This window comes from Panthera uncia (assembly GCF_023721935.1).
Source record: "Panthera uncia isolate 11264 chromosome B2 unlocalized genomic scaffold, Puncia_PCG_1.0 HiC_scaffold_25, whole genome shotgun sequence".
Taxonomy (NCBI): Eukaryota; Metazoa; Chordata; class Mammalia; order Carnivora; family Felidae; genus Panthera; species Panthera uncia.
The window spans coordinates 26,060,398-26,075,753 of record NW_026057581.1 but is presented as its reverse complement, the minus strand read 5'-3'; positions in this window follow the sequence as shown (position 1 = coordinate 26,075,753).

Below are 15,356 nucleotides of genomic sequence, written 5' to 3'. Positions count from 1 at the left end.
TGCCATCACCTATCTTCAACAAATGACTCATAGCTAGTTTTATTTTTCTGTATTCCTGTATTTCTTACTTTCCTGGGTTACTTTGAAGAAAAGTCCAGGAACCACATTATTTCAAAAAAAAAAATGTATCACCAACAGGTCTGGACTCCCCTTTTAAAAATAACCCCAATGCCATCACCACACGAAAAATTCATATTTCTTCCTTCAATGTCTACGAGTATCTTATCAGTTTTTACATTTTCCCAACTGCTTAATTAATTTTTTAAAAATGTATTTGTTTGAATAAGAATCCAAACAAGTCCTATACTTTGTGATTGGTTAGGTTCATTCTACATTTCTTTCTTTTCCCTAGATTTTCTTTTTGCTGAAGAAGAAAACAGGTTCTGTCTGAATTTTTCTGATTGTATCCCTGTGTTTTTCTATCCCTTTTATTTTCTCCAAGTAGGTTGTTGCATCTAGAAGCTGATCAAATTCAACTTAGCATCTTTAGTAAGAATCCTTTGTAGGTGGTGTTGCATGTGTACTTGTACTGGGAGCCACATGTCTTCTTGTCCTGCTTTTGTGATGATCCTTGTCTAGACTTGACATTGCTCATAACTCATAATCTGGAAGGGAGGTCAGGAGGAGATACTAAACAGATTAATGAATATCAGGTACAACCCATGATATATCCTGCTTCTTCCACACTTACATAAATTTACATTGGACTGTATGTGAGTTCTGATGTCCTGGGGTGGAATGGTTGAAAACCTCAATGATTGTCTATTCAGCTCAGTCTCTTGACCAGCCCCCAACCATCAGGTCCTTCTGTTCTTTTTATGCTACTTTCTTAGAGTGCAGGTGAAAGTATGGCCTCTGAGTTATGAACAACCCAAATAAAAATCCTATACAGACACTGACTGTGGGGCTTGTCTAGGAGATTCCATTGCTTCTATAATAGTGGTTCTCAACAGGGTAATTGTATCCCCCAAGAGACACTTGGCAATGTCAGGAGACATGGGTTGTCATGAAGAAGGATGCTATTGACATCTATTGGATTGTGGCCTGGGATACTGCTCAATACCCTGCAGTGCACAGACAGGCCCCTAAGACAAAGAATGATCAGGCCCCAAATGCCAAAGGTACTGGGGTAGGAAAACTCTGCTCTCTAAACAATGGTAATTTCTACCTTGCAAATTTGTTGGGAAGATCAATTGAGATAATGTTACACCAAACAAGTATACAAGTGTGTCAGCTTCCTTCCTTTCTCAGTAAACCAGTATGAAGTCCTCATTCTAGCTCAAGATAAGATGTGAGTAACATGCCAGGAATAAAACAGAGACTCCAATTGAGCCTGTAGTGGCTTAGGGGACAGGGGCTTTTGTATTGGACCTGCCAGCAGCTGGCTGAGTGACTTTGAGTATGGTTTGCTCTTCTCTGCCCTCAGTTTCTTCATCAGTAAAATGAGATGGACTCTGAGGATTTCTTTGCCCTCTACGCTCTAAAACTCTTTGAGACTAATTTTATTCATTTCTTGGAAAGACTTAATTATGTTTTGTAGATGCCGGATATGTAGATTAAGCAGGGATATGATGGGAATTACCACCATTGTACCTTTCAAGGCTTTATGATTAACACTAATCTCAATTCTTGAGGAGGCAATATTATTTGTGATTTATTTTCTTAAATGGAAAGGAGGCAGTTTCAGAGGCTTCCAATTGGTTTTCCATGGGATCTTAGAACACAGGCAAAAGGAGAAATATTAGGTTTATTCCAACTACCAAGTATACTTACCCTGATTATACATTTAAGGACCAAGGAAGTGACAGTAACAGTCCCTGGATGCAGTGAACTCACTGTGAGTCAGACAAAGACTTCATTTATGTTCTGGATTTCATGGACCTCCACTGTAAGATGACAGCCACAATGATACTTTAAGTTCCAGAGGTCAATGCCAATTCAAACTCTGTGCTCAACACTCCTCAAAATTCTTGAGTATTCTCCTTTCTGTAGTAGTTCTTACCCAAGTAAATGGTCATAGGTCCACTTGGGGAAGGACTGGGGGAATCACTACCATAGACATATGGTGTGGTATTGTTAGGTGCTTTCTCATAGACACCCAGCTGCTCCTTCAGTCAATAGATTCCAAGTATGAGAATTTTCCCAGTTCCAGAAACTGGGCAAGAGATCATGACTTGGTTATAGAAGTTAAGCAATACCTTTATTGGCTGCATATCTATCTTGCCTTAAGAATATTTTATTCAGGACTCCTTAAAAGCTACTCTGACATGCTGTTCTAGTAACTGTGTCCACCTTGCTCCTGAAAGGTAAGCACTACCAGTTTGCCTTTATTATTTCAGTATCCTGTCATCCCTGTTGCTATCAGGGACCCCAGTTCTGTAACTACCCTTGTAGACACTCTGGATGATAGAGGACAGTCACCACTGTGCTTCTTAGTGATGCTGGTCCCCTCTCATCAACACATTCCTTACTGTTCTGCCAAATGAAATCTCTCTTACACACAGATGGTGCATTTTCAGCCTCATACATGAAGGTTCAATTCTATGATTCTGTATCCTTTTCTCTACTCTGCTATGCCAGTCTGGCACATCTAGTTCACTGAGTGTGAGTCATTGCTTTGTACAAACCTTTGCTACTTATTGTAGTAGTCTGTGGACATTTTCTCCCAGGGTCCATGGCATGTCAAGGTCATCTCTTTCCTTCACTGTATAGTCTCTTTTCTCCCTTAGCATGCTAAAATTTCCCTGGATGGGTTATACAGTGATCTGACCTCAATTGTTGGTCTTGTCACCAGGAAGGGAGATAAGCCTGAGGGGGATGTATGTTGTACATAAGCCTCTGTATTGTCTTCAAGCCGGTGAGAGAATACTAGCCTTTAATAGGGAAGAGCATGTCATTCCTGAATACCTAGAGAATTCAGGAGAATCTGGATTTTGAAGTACTTAATTGCATCAATTCAGAAGTCTCTTTTCTAAGTCAGAGACAATTTCTTCCTTAGCAAGGTCACAATTTCTTTTTTCTTTGCATGTCTTGTAATTTCTTATTGACTATTAAACATTTTATGTAATGTATTGTAGGAATTCAGGAATCTGATTCTTCCCAAGGTAATAATTGTTATTATTCTTTATTTATTTGTTTAGTAACTTAGTGGGACTGTGTCACTCTCATTGTATAACCATTGATATCTCTGAGTCCCTTCCTTCCTTCCTCCCTCCCTTCCTTCCTTCCTCTCTTCCTTTCTTCTTTTCTTCTTCCTTCCTTTCTCTCTCTATTTCTCTTCCTTCCTTCCTTCCTTCCTCTTTCTTTCTTTCTTTCTTTCTCCTTCTTTCTTTCCTTTTAAGCCTGGTTTCCTAGGACTTACCCATGTGTCTGCATAGCTTAGTGATTAGAGGAAGATTGATCAATATTTATAATGATTGATCTCAAACCAGTATGGCTTTCATTCTCTGATGATGGATAGGCATGCGGTTGGGGAGCACATTCAAAGTGCAGACTATTTCCAATACTGCCCGGTTTTTGCTTTCTACAGGGCCCTCTTGTTTCTCCTATGTGTGCACACTCAGACTCTGTTGACCAGGAATATGTGGGTGACTGCAGGTGGCTCTGGTCAAATCCAGATGTGTGGACAGGTGGTCACATTCAGTTGTCCCTGGCCCACAACACATGTTTGACAATTCAAGAAAAAGCCTATTGAATTTGGCAGTTTTGAGGGATATCAGATCCTATGACTCCATGTTTATTTATAACTCTGGCCTAGTCACATGCTTCCCTTTGGAATGGATGTGGCTGCCAACAGATGCCCAGCAGTGGCTCTTGACTCAGCCATGAGTTTCCACATCTTTCCTGTCCTGAGGCCAGACTAACAAGTAAGACTAACAAGTTAAGCCTCACTCTAGGAAGACAGATGCAACACCAACCTCAGCACCTCCTTATTTCTCCTGTCAATGCCCCTCTGCCCCACTCTGCCCAGGTACTTGCCCATTACAGCCAGGATGCTATGTCAGAAGTGAGGGTCTGACCTTGCAATGGGCTATAGTGCTTCCAGGTAAGACCCAGTCAGAAGAGCGGAGGCTCTAATCATTACAAGACAATATTTGACTAGAAGTAGAAATTGCAATGAAAACATTTCTTTGGCAGGTTCTGTTGATCAGCACAAAATCATTACTGAATCTTCCAGTATATACTTAAATATCTCACCTGAACATCATGAGATAGCTTCTACTTTAAAAAGGGGGGAAATGATAATATCACTCTGTACAAAAATTTTCAAGTACAGACTGAGAGCTACCTTATCTTTTTAATCCCAACCCTTAAAATAAGCTAATCATAAGTAGAATTTTTAAGTACAGAGAATATATTGGTAATTCTCAATGTAGTCCCACTAAAGTCCTCCTGATTTTTTAAACTTAAAAATGTTAACTTATATTATCATTTAATATCTTATTTAAAAATATCTTTAAATCACTCAATACTTTTACACTTTTATTCAGCACAACTCCTGAGCTTATAAGTATTTGCCATTTTTTTTAAGTGATCTCTACACCTGATGTGGGGCTCAAACTCATGACCCTGAGATCAAGAGCTGTATGCTCTACCAACTGAGCCAGCCAGGCACCCCTTGGAAATTCCTTTTTTTTTTTTTTTGGAAACATTAGGTACCGTAGAGGACTATAAAACAAAAGTTGCTCTAAATGTTTATTTAAAATATCTTTTGTTTATTAACAATAGTTGTGAAGTTCTTAATAAACGCAAATACAGCTCTAACTAATAATGGATCAAAACTTTAAATTTTTTCCTAAGTGATTTTTTTACTGTGTAAAGGTAGAATTTATACTTTAAATTAAATAATTAAGACATTCTGCTTTTGATGTTGATTACAGCCTCAAGAATTATAATTTACTAATATAATTCATTTAAATAGATTTAATGTACATAAATCAATTATCTCTTTTGAAATGCTACATTGTTAATAAATGAATATCAAGAATGCATCCATCTATGTACAGGAAGGTGAAAAAGTATTTATGATAATTGATATTAATACATGGTTATGGTAGTATCCTCCTCCTGTATACCATCATTCAGATAGTTGTTTTCTGTGAAGTCCAAGCTAAAGAGAAAAAATACATTGGCCATTAAGATAAGTTTTAGTTGTATTAAACTGTGTAGTAGTGGAGGGCTTGAAAGAGCCCTAACTGAACTAGGCCAGTAAGGTAGATATAGAGTCTGTGGAGTAGCAGAGCAATAACATAGAGATTGCCAGCAGCCTCAAAATGCATTCAAAGGCAGGGGTTAGTGCTGAGTTGGGGCTTAGGGAGCTAAGGCAAGAGTGCAGGCAATTTGGAAGAGGGGGGTTTTTCTACTCAGTTCCTGTTTACTCCACCTCTGATCTGAGGGTCAGTAATAGTGAAGTTAAAAACCAGTTCTGCACACTGAAGAAAATGTGTAAACTCAGGATTATCATGTTGAATTATGGTGACATATCTCTCCATTGTTTAAAAACACTCTAATGGTTGGAACCCAGCAAATATTGTAGGGAGCAGTACAACCCAGGCTAACCTGAAGCTTCTCAGACACGTTATTACTTGCTACTGTGGAGTGTTCCTCAAATAGTTTACTTAGCTGCCGAGCATGTCAGAGACAAGAAGCAATTTACCTCTCACTTAAAGAACAATGATTGTTATCAAATAGAGCAGATATTTAAAAATAACAAACCAACGAACGAACGGATCCCCTCATTCATTCTATTGGCACTCATGCTTAGCTTTTATTTTTCTTTGCCTCTCTGTTGTGCACACACTCTCTCTGGCTCATTCTCTTTCTCTCTCCTCACGTATTAAAGAACTTGCTGTTGAAATTGTTTCAGGCAGCAATAGTATTGGTTGCAAAGTAGCAATAGTAGCAATAGTATTGGTTGTAAAGTAGCAATAGTATTGGTTGCAAAAAGAACTTGATGACTGCATATGTTTAGCCATCTTAAAAATTAAATCAGTTTTGCTCCTCAATTTTCCTGTGGAGGAGGATCTCACTGTGTGGGGCTGGAAATCACTCTAAAACCGCACCTAGGTAGATATTATCAGAAGAGAGTAGTGACCACAGAATTGAGTTGTCAGGTAAAAGTCAAATCTTCCAAGTTCAGGGCCTGGGCCTGGTTCTTTAGTAAGCAGAGAACAAGGAGAATATGGGAAAGCTATTTCTGTTATCATTTATTTTTTTCTCTATGGATTGCAAGGATTGAAAAATAACATTCTGGAAGGTGCAACAGAAAACTCTAAAATGAAGTGAGGCAGATTTTATGCCTTCTAACCACCCTCTTGTGGAGCTGATTTTGAAGAGAAAAGGAGAATTATATGTCAAGACACCTTTTCCAAGAATCCAATATGTCTAACATCATAGGGTCATGTTGTGAGCACTGTAGAGCACTCAGCACGTTGTTCCTTAGTCTTACTACTTTCTCTGCTTTAAATCTCTCTCCATTCCTCCAAATCCTAGCAAACCTGTAACACAATTGTGATGGAGCCAGAAGCTATTAAGTGTCTTCTGAGAGAAAGGAGAAGGATCAATGAGGCCACCAGATCTTTTCCTATTTCCTCATCATGGCCTCCTAGGAAATCCACCCATGGTTCTATCTATCTATCTATCTATTTATCTATCATCTATCTATCTATCTATCTATCTCAAGACACAAATGTACTGACATGTGAGCTCTGTGTCTAATGCTAAAACAACAAACTGCCTCATTAGTTTTTAAGTTTTCAACAATTTGTGGAAAATAAGGGTTTTTAGTGAAGTTTTAGTTTACAGGACTTCATGGAATGGCTTTTCAAGAACACTAAAGAAAGAGCTCCTGAGGGGAAATAGAATTCAGTTTGCTCTCTTCTCTGTCTCTTCTTGCATCCTTCTTTCTATCCCACTGAGAACTCTACAAACCTGAAACTTGATGATCCTATCTTTCTAAGGTGATAAGATGACACATTCTGGCCAGATTAGATGCTATTTGCATAAAAACTGCTGAGGTGAGGGGTGCCTGGGTGGCTCAGTCGGTTGAGCGGCTGACTTCAGCTCAGGTCATGATCTCACAGCTTGTGAGTTCGAGCCCCACGTCAGGCTCTGTGCTGACAGCTCAGAGCCTGGAGCCTGCTTCAGATTCTGTGCCTCTCTCTCTGTCTCTGCCCCAACCCACTCACATTCTGTCTCTGTCTGTCTCAAAAATAAATAAATATTAAAAAAAAAAAAACTCCTTAGCTGATAACCTGATGCTGTAAATAAGGATATAATCTAATATCGTAGTCATCTTTTGAATCTTGGCAATGATACACACTTTCATGGATCATTACTGAGGGAAGGCTCATATATCCTTAGAAACACCTCAATTGATCTTCACAACAATGCCCCAGATGAGTACTGCTTTAGTTCCATTTACATGTGAGGAAGTCAAGGCACAGAAAGACAGAATGATTCCTCCAGGTGACACAGGTAGAAAGAATGCAACCCATACTAACTCCAAGTGCTAATCTTCAAACCACCTCCTCTATTGCTTCTGCTTTATACACAGACCCTGGCTGAAAACTTTGGCATTACCAGCCATGCAAGAAGATGCTAATGAATTCACTTAGGCTGGATGTAAGAATCAAGCAGAGTTAACCTTGATATTCAACCAGGGTGCAGTATTGAAAGAGAGTGTCACATACAGGCACCTGGGTGGCTCAGCCAGTTAAGCATCTGACTTCAGCTCAGGTCACAATCTCACAGTTCATGAGTTTGAGTCCCATGTCGGGCTCTGTGCTGACAGCTCAGAGCCTGGAGCCTGCTTCAGATTTGGTGTCTCCCTCTCTCTCTGCCCCTCCCCTGCTCATGCTCTCTCTCTGTCTCAAAATTAAATAAAAACATTAAAAATTTTTTTAAAGAAAAAGGGACTCACTGAGGAAAAGGAGCTCAGAATGGCCTTGAAGAATTGCATTACTTAGTGACAGAGGTTTTTCTAGGTAGATGCAACAAAATCAGCAAAATCATGGAAGTGGTAATGATTAGGGAACATAGACAGGGTGGTAACAAGGGTCAGCCCCTATGAGACAGAGAATGCAATAGATGATCAGCAGGAGACATTATCACATGAGCTGGCAGGGCTCTGGGATACAAGAAATGGAGTCTAGATCTCACAGCATGAGCAATGCAACCACCATAGTTTCATCTATTTAATAATTATTTGCTGAGGGTATCCTACATGCCAGGCCCAATGCCAGCTCATATGGATATAGCAGTGAATGAGTCAGGCTAAGTTCCTGCCTTCACAGACCTCATATTCAAACAAAGGAGGACATAGACACTAAAGAAGTTATTTTTTTTCTTAAAGTTCACTTATTTAGAGGAGGGTAGGGACAGAGAGAGTGGGAGAGAGAGGGAATCCCTAGCAAGCTCTACACTGTTAGCACAGAGCCCGACATGGGGCTGGATCTCACCAACCGTGAAATCATGACCTGAGCCGAGATCAAGAGTCAGACGCTTAAATGACTGAGCCACCCAGGCACCCCAAGGAAGCTTAATAAGTCAAATAGAGTTCACCTTTAATTGACATTCTATTTTCAGAGACATCTGTCTTCCCTTCTACTAGATCTCCAAACAGCAATAGCCTGAAGATGTCTGTTTCAAATGTCAGTTTCAACCTTGCCTTCCACACATCAAATCCCATCTTAGGTTAAAGAAGCACAATATATTTGTGTTGTGGGTAAACTTAGAAATCATTTAGTAAATGCTATTCATTTCACAGGAGAAAAAACTGAAAGCCCAGAAAGGCGATTTCACCGGCATAAAGTCACACAGAGAATTGGAGGCGGAATTAGAATTAGATTCATTTCCAGATCCTCTATGCCATCCACCTCCCAGTCATTCCCTTTTCTCTTTGTGTCTCTAATCTTTCTCTTCTGGAAAACTCACAGTGAGAAGGATGACTTCTCTTATACCGCATCCTTAGCTCCCTGGGACAGAGCAGATTCTCTGTCTTCCAGCCAGCAAGATTAGAGATAGTGGCTACCAAATAAGGACAAATTTTGTAGCTTCCCTGCTGCCCTGGAAACAAGATAATGGCCTCAGCTTATCAAAATAGGAGTCGGAGTCGGGCAGAACCAGGAAGAAATAGGGACAAGAGTTCCTATATAAATGCTTTCCTAAAGGGAGAAAAGTCCTCTAGAGATGTAAATAACTACTTTTCCATTTATGTTCGGCAAACATATGTATAAACGGAAGGTTTATACAGAGAAACCACAAACAACCAGTATTAAAATGACCCCCACACAACCCCTTGCATAATGCTCTGGAAATGCACTGACAAGTCTGGAAAAAGTCCAAAATAAGCTGCGTGGCAAGAGGAAGCAAGTCTTGGTCTCAGACATTCAGTAGAATCACTTAGTCTCCTGAAGAAACCATGCAAATTCTGAATACATATGGTCTCTTAGTATTCTTAGTGCAGAGGAATCATAGAAGACTGAAGTGAGTAGTTTAAAAAATAACTCTTGATCCAAGACCACATACAAACCCACCTGAAACAGGTAGCCCAAAGAAGATACCTGCATGCATTAAGCAGTCAATCCTCTTGGGTTCCTTGCTGGTCTAGATGATTTGTTCATTTGTTTTTATTTCAGCAGACTCTTATCTTTCTGATTCAGAAAACCATAGTGAAGTTCTCCCTCAGGGGCCAAGTGCTCATCTAGTTTCTCAGAGACTCAACATCAGGCTGTGTTCTGGGATTAAGAAATATCAGTGAAATTCTCAAATATTCTTGCTTGACAACATCTCTAACTCAAAGCGGACCCAAAAAGCACCCCAGTAGAATCAAAGCCCTGACAATTGCAAGCTCACCGTTTATTGTTTCTTCATTTGGCCTGTTGAAAGATAAATTATAGGGGGAAATAAAAACAACACATTGCCTTCAGTAGATTATTCTTTACGGAATAACCCCTTGTCTTTTAACACTCCTCTTAAGAAATAGCTTTCTGCCTGGGGGTTCTCTTGTTGTGTTATACCTAAGATAGCCTACACACTTATAAACTTTCAAAAGCAAAACCCATGATTTCACAGACCCAGAAATGTTTATTTTCTCTTAGCCAATAACACATGCTTGGGTTTATGCCAACTCTACACTAGAGTCACACAGATTATAATGAAGCATGAAGTCCAGAAAAATAGATTGTGGAGAGTTAAAAGAAGCTGAGAGCCCATTTAGACCAACCCCTTTCTTTGACAAAGGAGTTTCCTGATCCAGAGAGGTTGAGTTTATTGTAAGACACCCTGGCTGGTTGAAGACAGAGTTAGCATTTGAAGCTAATTATTCTGATCCCCAACTTTCTAGGGTTCTTGCCTAGGAGTCACACTACCATGTGAACCAATATGAAAGCAAGGGGAATAAAAATAACAAGGATTGTCCCCTGAAAAATTCTCACATTTTCTTTGGGCCAATTTTCTTTGCAATTGCCTTTAAGTAAATATCCAGAAATAAATTTTAGATACAGTCCAAAGGTTCTTCCAAGGAATTTAAAGTCCTATCCTGATTAAAGATATATTATCTAAGCAAGAACCTATCAAGTATTTCCTGGAAAATGTAAATATGATATGAAGCCATAAAATTACATTTTATCATATGTCTTTCCTGTTTGAGAAACCTTAGCCAGTGAAAAAAATGTACTACTTGAGGGATGTTGACAAAAATGTATCTTGTCTTTGTAGAAGTTGCCATGCTAAGAATGGGAAGAAGAGAGATAAGTTACAAAAAGAGACAAAGTCTAAATGCCTCGGTCAACTTTTCCCTGTGAGATAACTTCCAGATTTATCATTCTTCAAAATGCCACATATAATTACCATTTCCCTTTGTCCACAGAGGACATGACCAGGAGGCTCTGGTGGAAAAGGAATTTAAAATGTGGTAGTTTCAGGGCCAAGATGCATGAAAACATCATCAGTTACTGTGCTCTGTCTGGTGTTTGGGGCACTGTGTGGGATTTCAGTGGGGCCTGTTTCCTGAGAATGAAAGTTTGTCTTCTGGAAGTGACACACAGGGACCACCTGCAGGTGATGTTTATAAATCCATTGGCAGGGACTGACTGATCTTACAATGGGACCATGTAATATAAACATTTCTTTATTCTACAAAGGAATATGCACAATGCCACCTAAGGTCCTCTAAGAGCAGGTCTGTGGAGTTTTGAAGGGAAAATGCCACTCAGAAATAGAGCCTTGTTCCTTTTAAGCAATGTTAATATTAACTTTACCACTTAAAAATGGCATTTTAGCTGGAAGGTTGTTTGCAATCTCTTTACATATCTAAGATTAAATTAATATAGAACTCAGAGCTCCAAATTTCCTAAATTCGGGGATTAATCTATTTCAACAGACACCCTTGGCATGCATGTGAATGTGTGTACTTCTGAGTTTGTGCATGCATGTTTTTTGAGGTTTGCTTATTTGGTAGCATTAATTTAAAAGCGACAGACCCAGAGAATTTTATTATGTGGCATGCTAGAATGTAGGAGTTAAAAAGAGAATTAGTATTTTCCTGGTAATAGCAAGCAGATGAAATTAAGTATGGGAAGGAAGGAAGGAAGGAAGGGAGGGAGGAAAGAAGGAAGGAAGGAAGGAAGGAAGGAAGAATGAAGAACAGCCTTTGGTTTTCTGAGGTAAGCAGCAATAAATATCATTGTTTCACACTGCTGAACATAGACTGGCAAAGTTTTTTTGGGGGACGGAATCAATTGCTTTTAACCTAATACAATCCATTCAGTGCTAATTAGGACTCAACAAAAAAAAAATCAAAATAATTTGGTGTGGATACAATTTGAAAACAGTGCTGACATCTAAACAAAATAGATGTAAGAAATGAATTTTAGATCAATTCAGAGCTGAGTTATTTCTAGAAAGGGCAGGAAAGCAGACAACAAACCCTTTTTAATTTTGTCCAAGTGCCTTTAGGAGAAGGGCTGTTAGCAGCAGAGAGATAGTGGTGATTCCAGTGAAATAAAATTACCCTATATTTGGAAATAAACAAACTCTACATGGCATGGAGATTTATGACCACTGGGATCGCCTGTGGGAACATGTACAACTCAGGCACTACAAACTATTTTCCTGTTGTAGCCATAACAAATCTCCTTCAGGTGATTACACATCTACAAACTGAAAAATAAATTATGAACAAAGTCTCACTTAACATTGCATCAAAGGCTCTAGAACAGCATTTGGAACAAGAACAGGAAGGTGAGGAATGCATGTGCTGAATCACCACTGATGCCTCTCCAGTGTTTGGAAATCTCTTTTTTCCTAACTTAAAGTTATAATAATAGAAAAGAGTAAAATCAATTTTAAAAGGAAAGAGACAAGACTTACATTACTCAAAACTATAGATTTTGGAGTAAATTTCAGTCTGAGATCAGATTATTCAAAATGCAATTTGGTTTTTAACAGGTTAATGATTTATGGAATGTGCTATAGTTAAGTGTCCAAACTTCTGAGTTGGTGCTCATAATGAGAAAAATAGGAATTGGAGCAGGAATGGGTAGAGGAATAGGTAGGAATAGCTAGAGGGGTGCTGCTGCAGATTTGGTATTTTCTGAATTCATCTCCCCTTTAAAGGGTAGAATATGCTAAACTTGTGACATGAAAATCAGGACAGCTGACTCAACCAGGAAGCTAACACCAAATCAAAGCACACTTCTGAGACAAGGCTGAAAGGTCATGGGCAGCCTTATTTGATGCCATGTGGAGAGACCCCACTGCAGAAAGAGTGTACAGATGGTCCTCGGCTTAACAATGGTTCAACGTACAAGTTTTTGTCTTTGTAACAGTGCAAAAGCAATACACTTTCTTACTGAAAGCCATACTTCAGATTTTGAATTTTGGTCTTTTCCCCTGGCTAGCGATGTGCAGGACAATCCTCTCTCCTGATGCTGGGCCTCAGCCACAGCTCCCAGTTGGCCACATGATCACGAGGTGAACAACAGATATACTTACAACCATTTTGTTACCCATACAACTATTCTGTTTTTCACTTTCAGTACAGTGTGCACTCTATTACATGAGATATTCAACACTTTATTATAAAATAGACTTTATATTATATTATTTTGCTCAATGGTAGGCTACTGTAAGAATTATGAGCATATTTAAGGTAGGTTAGGCTAAGCTATGAAGTTCAATAGGCTAAGTGTATTAAATTCATTTTTCACTTAGAATATTTTCAACTTACAGTGGATTTATTGGTATGTAATCCCATCATAGTTCAAGGAAGATATGTAGTTGACCCTCAAAAAAATTCTGATAAAAGAACTTGAATGAGACCTTGTGACCTCTGAGTTCCTGGTTCTTGACATGTCTAAGGCTCGGACTCATCCTTGAACCATGATGCAGAGAAAATGAGGTTTTACAAAAATGGAAACTATAAGGACAGTGAGAGTGGTCATGATTGGGAGATGTGGTCCTTCTCTCTCATATCCCCAAGATACACTCCGATGCCTGAAACATGGAAGGAATTCACTAAAGCTATGTTGAATAAATGAATGAACAAATAAATGAACAAATAAATCAAAAAATGAATGAGCGGATAGATGAACGAATGAATATTGTGAAGGATACAGAAAGCTTGTTTAACATAGTCAATACAATCAGGGAGCTTACAATCAAGTTGAAGAAAAAAGCAACAAAACTAAGAGCAATGCAAGAAAGTGGAGTGTCTCCTTTGCCCTACATACCATCTCTTTCTTCAGAAACCTACCACACCCACATTCCTGCTCTGGGTATGGCTGTAGGACTTTACTTTCTGTCTCATGAAACACCACCCACCCTCTAAGCCAAGCTCATTGGACTAAAAGAAGGATTTGATACAACACACAGCAGTGGCCTGGCACAAAAATGTTCTCCCTGAATGGGGCATATCAGATTCTGTTCTCAGGAAACTGAGATAATTAAGTGGCAAACACTGGGAGTGGAAGCTTAAAAGATACTGACAGAAGCCAATACTAGACTTTATGTTAACTAACTTGAATTTAAATAAAATCTTGGAAGAAAAAATGAAAGAAAAGATGCTGACAGAGGCACAAACAAGTCAATACCATGAGGATTCCAGAGTTGAGAGGGCATATAAATTATGAGCAAATTGAGTAAATTTTGAGAAAGGATATAGAGATTGGTAATAGGTAAAGTACAAAAATACATGGGAAAAGATATAGTGGTTGAATCATGGTAAGGTGCTTCCCTGGGATGATGAACCAGAATCTCCTGTGGAAAAAGGTTTTGGAGCTGCTCTGGGATTCAAATGACCTTCCAGGTTTAATTTCCATGAGGTCAAATTTTACTATGCAATTTTCCTTCTCAAATTTCCATGGGATTCTTTTGTCCTTGTTGTCATGCACAGCCCTACAATACATTTCAATTTTCTTTAGCTGCTCTGAGTGAATTCTTATGTCTGGAAAGTCCTTACAAGAAGGACTCTTATAAAGCAGAGTTTGAAAATAATTCGCCAAGATGATGAATGGCACAGGCTCTTGGCACAGAAAATAATACTTAAGTTTGAAGTGATCAGTACATTTTAGAATGAATCTGGTTCCCACCACTCTGGAAAACAGTGTGGAGTTTCCTCAAAAAATTAAAATTAGATCTACCCTATGACCCAACAATAGCACTGCTAGGAATTTTCCCAAGGGATACAGGAGTGCTGATGCATAGGGGCACTTGTACCCCACTGTTTATAGCAGCACTTTCAACAATAGCCAAATTATGGAAAGAGCCTAAATGTCCATCAACTGACGAATGGATAAAGAAATTGTGGTTTAGGAAGATGGTGGCATAGGAGGACGCTGGGCTCACCGTGCGTCCTGCTGATCACTTAGATTCCACCTACACCTGCCTAAATAACCCAGAAAAACGCCAGAAGACTAGCACAATGGAGTCTCCGGAGGCAAGCACAGATGAGAGGCCCACTGAAGAGGATAGGAAGGGCGGAGAGGTGGTGTGCGCTACACAACTGGCGGGAGAGAGCTGGGGCAGAGGGGTGGCCCACCGGCCAAGCAGAGCCCCCGAGTCTGGCTTGCAAAAGTGGAGGGGCCAGACAGAGTGTGTTCTGACAGCAAGCGGGACTTGACATCTGGAAGGTTATAAGCTAACACCTCTGCTTGGAGAACGGGAGGGCTGGATGACAATGGGAGGGAGAGTTGTTGAGCCCCGGACAACAGAGCTCAGCTTGGTGGGAAACAAAGGCGCTTGCCAGCGCCATCTCCCTCGCCCATCCCCCAGCCAAAATCCCAAAGGGAACCAGTTCCTGCCGGGGAACTTGCTTGCACGGCACAAACACCCAATGCTGTGCTTCTGAGGATCCA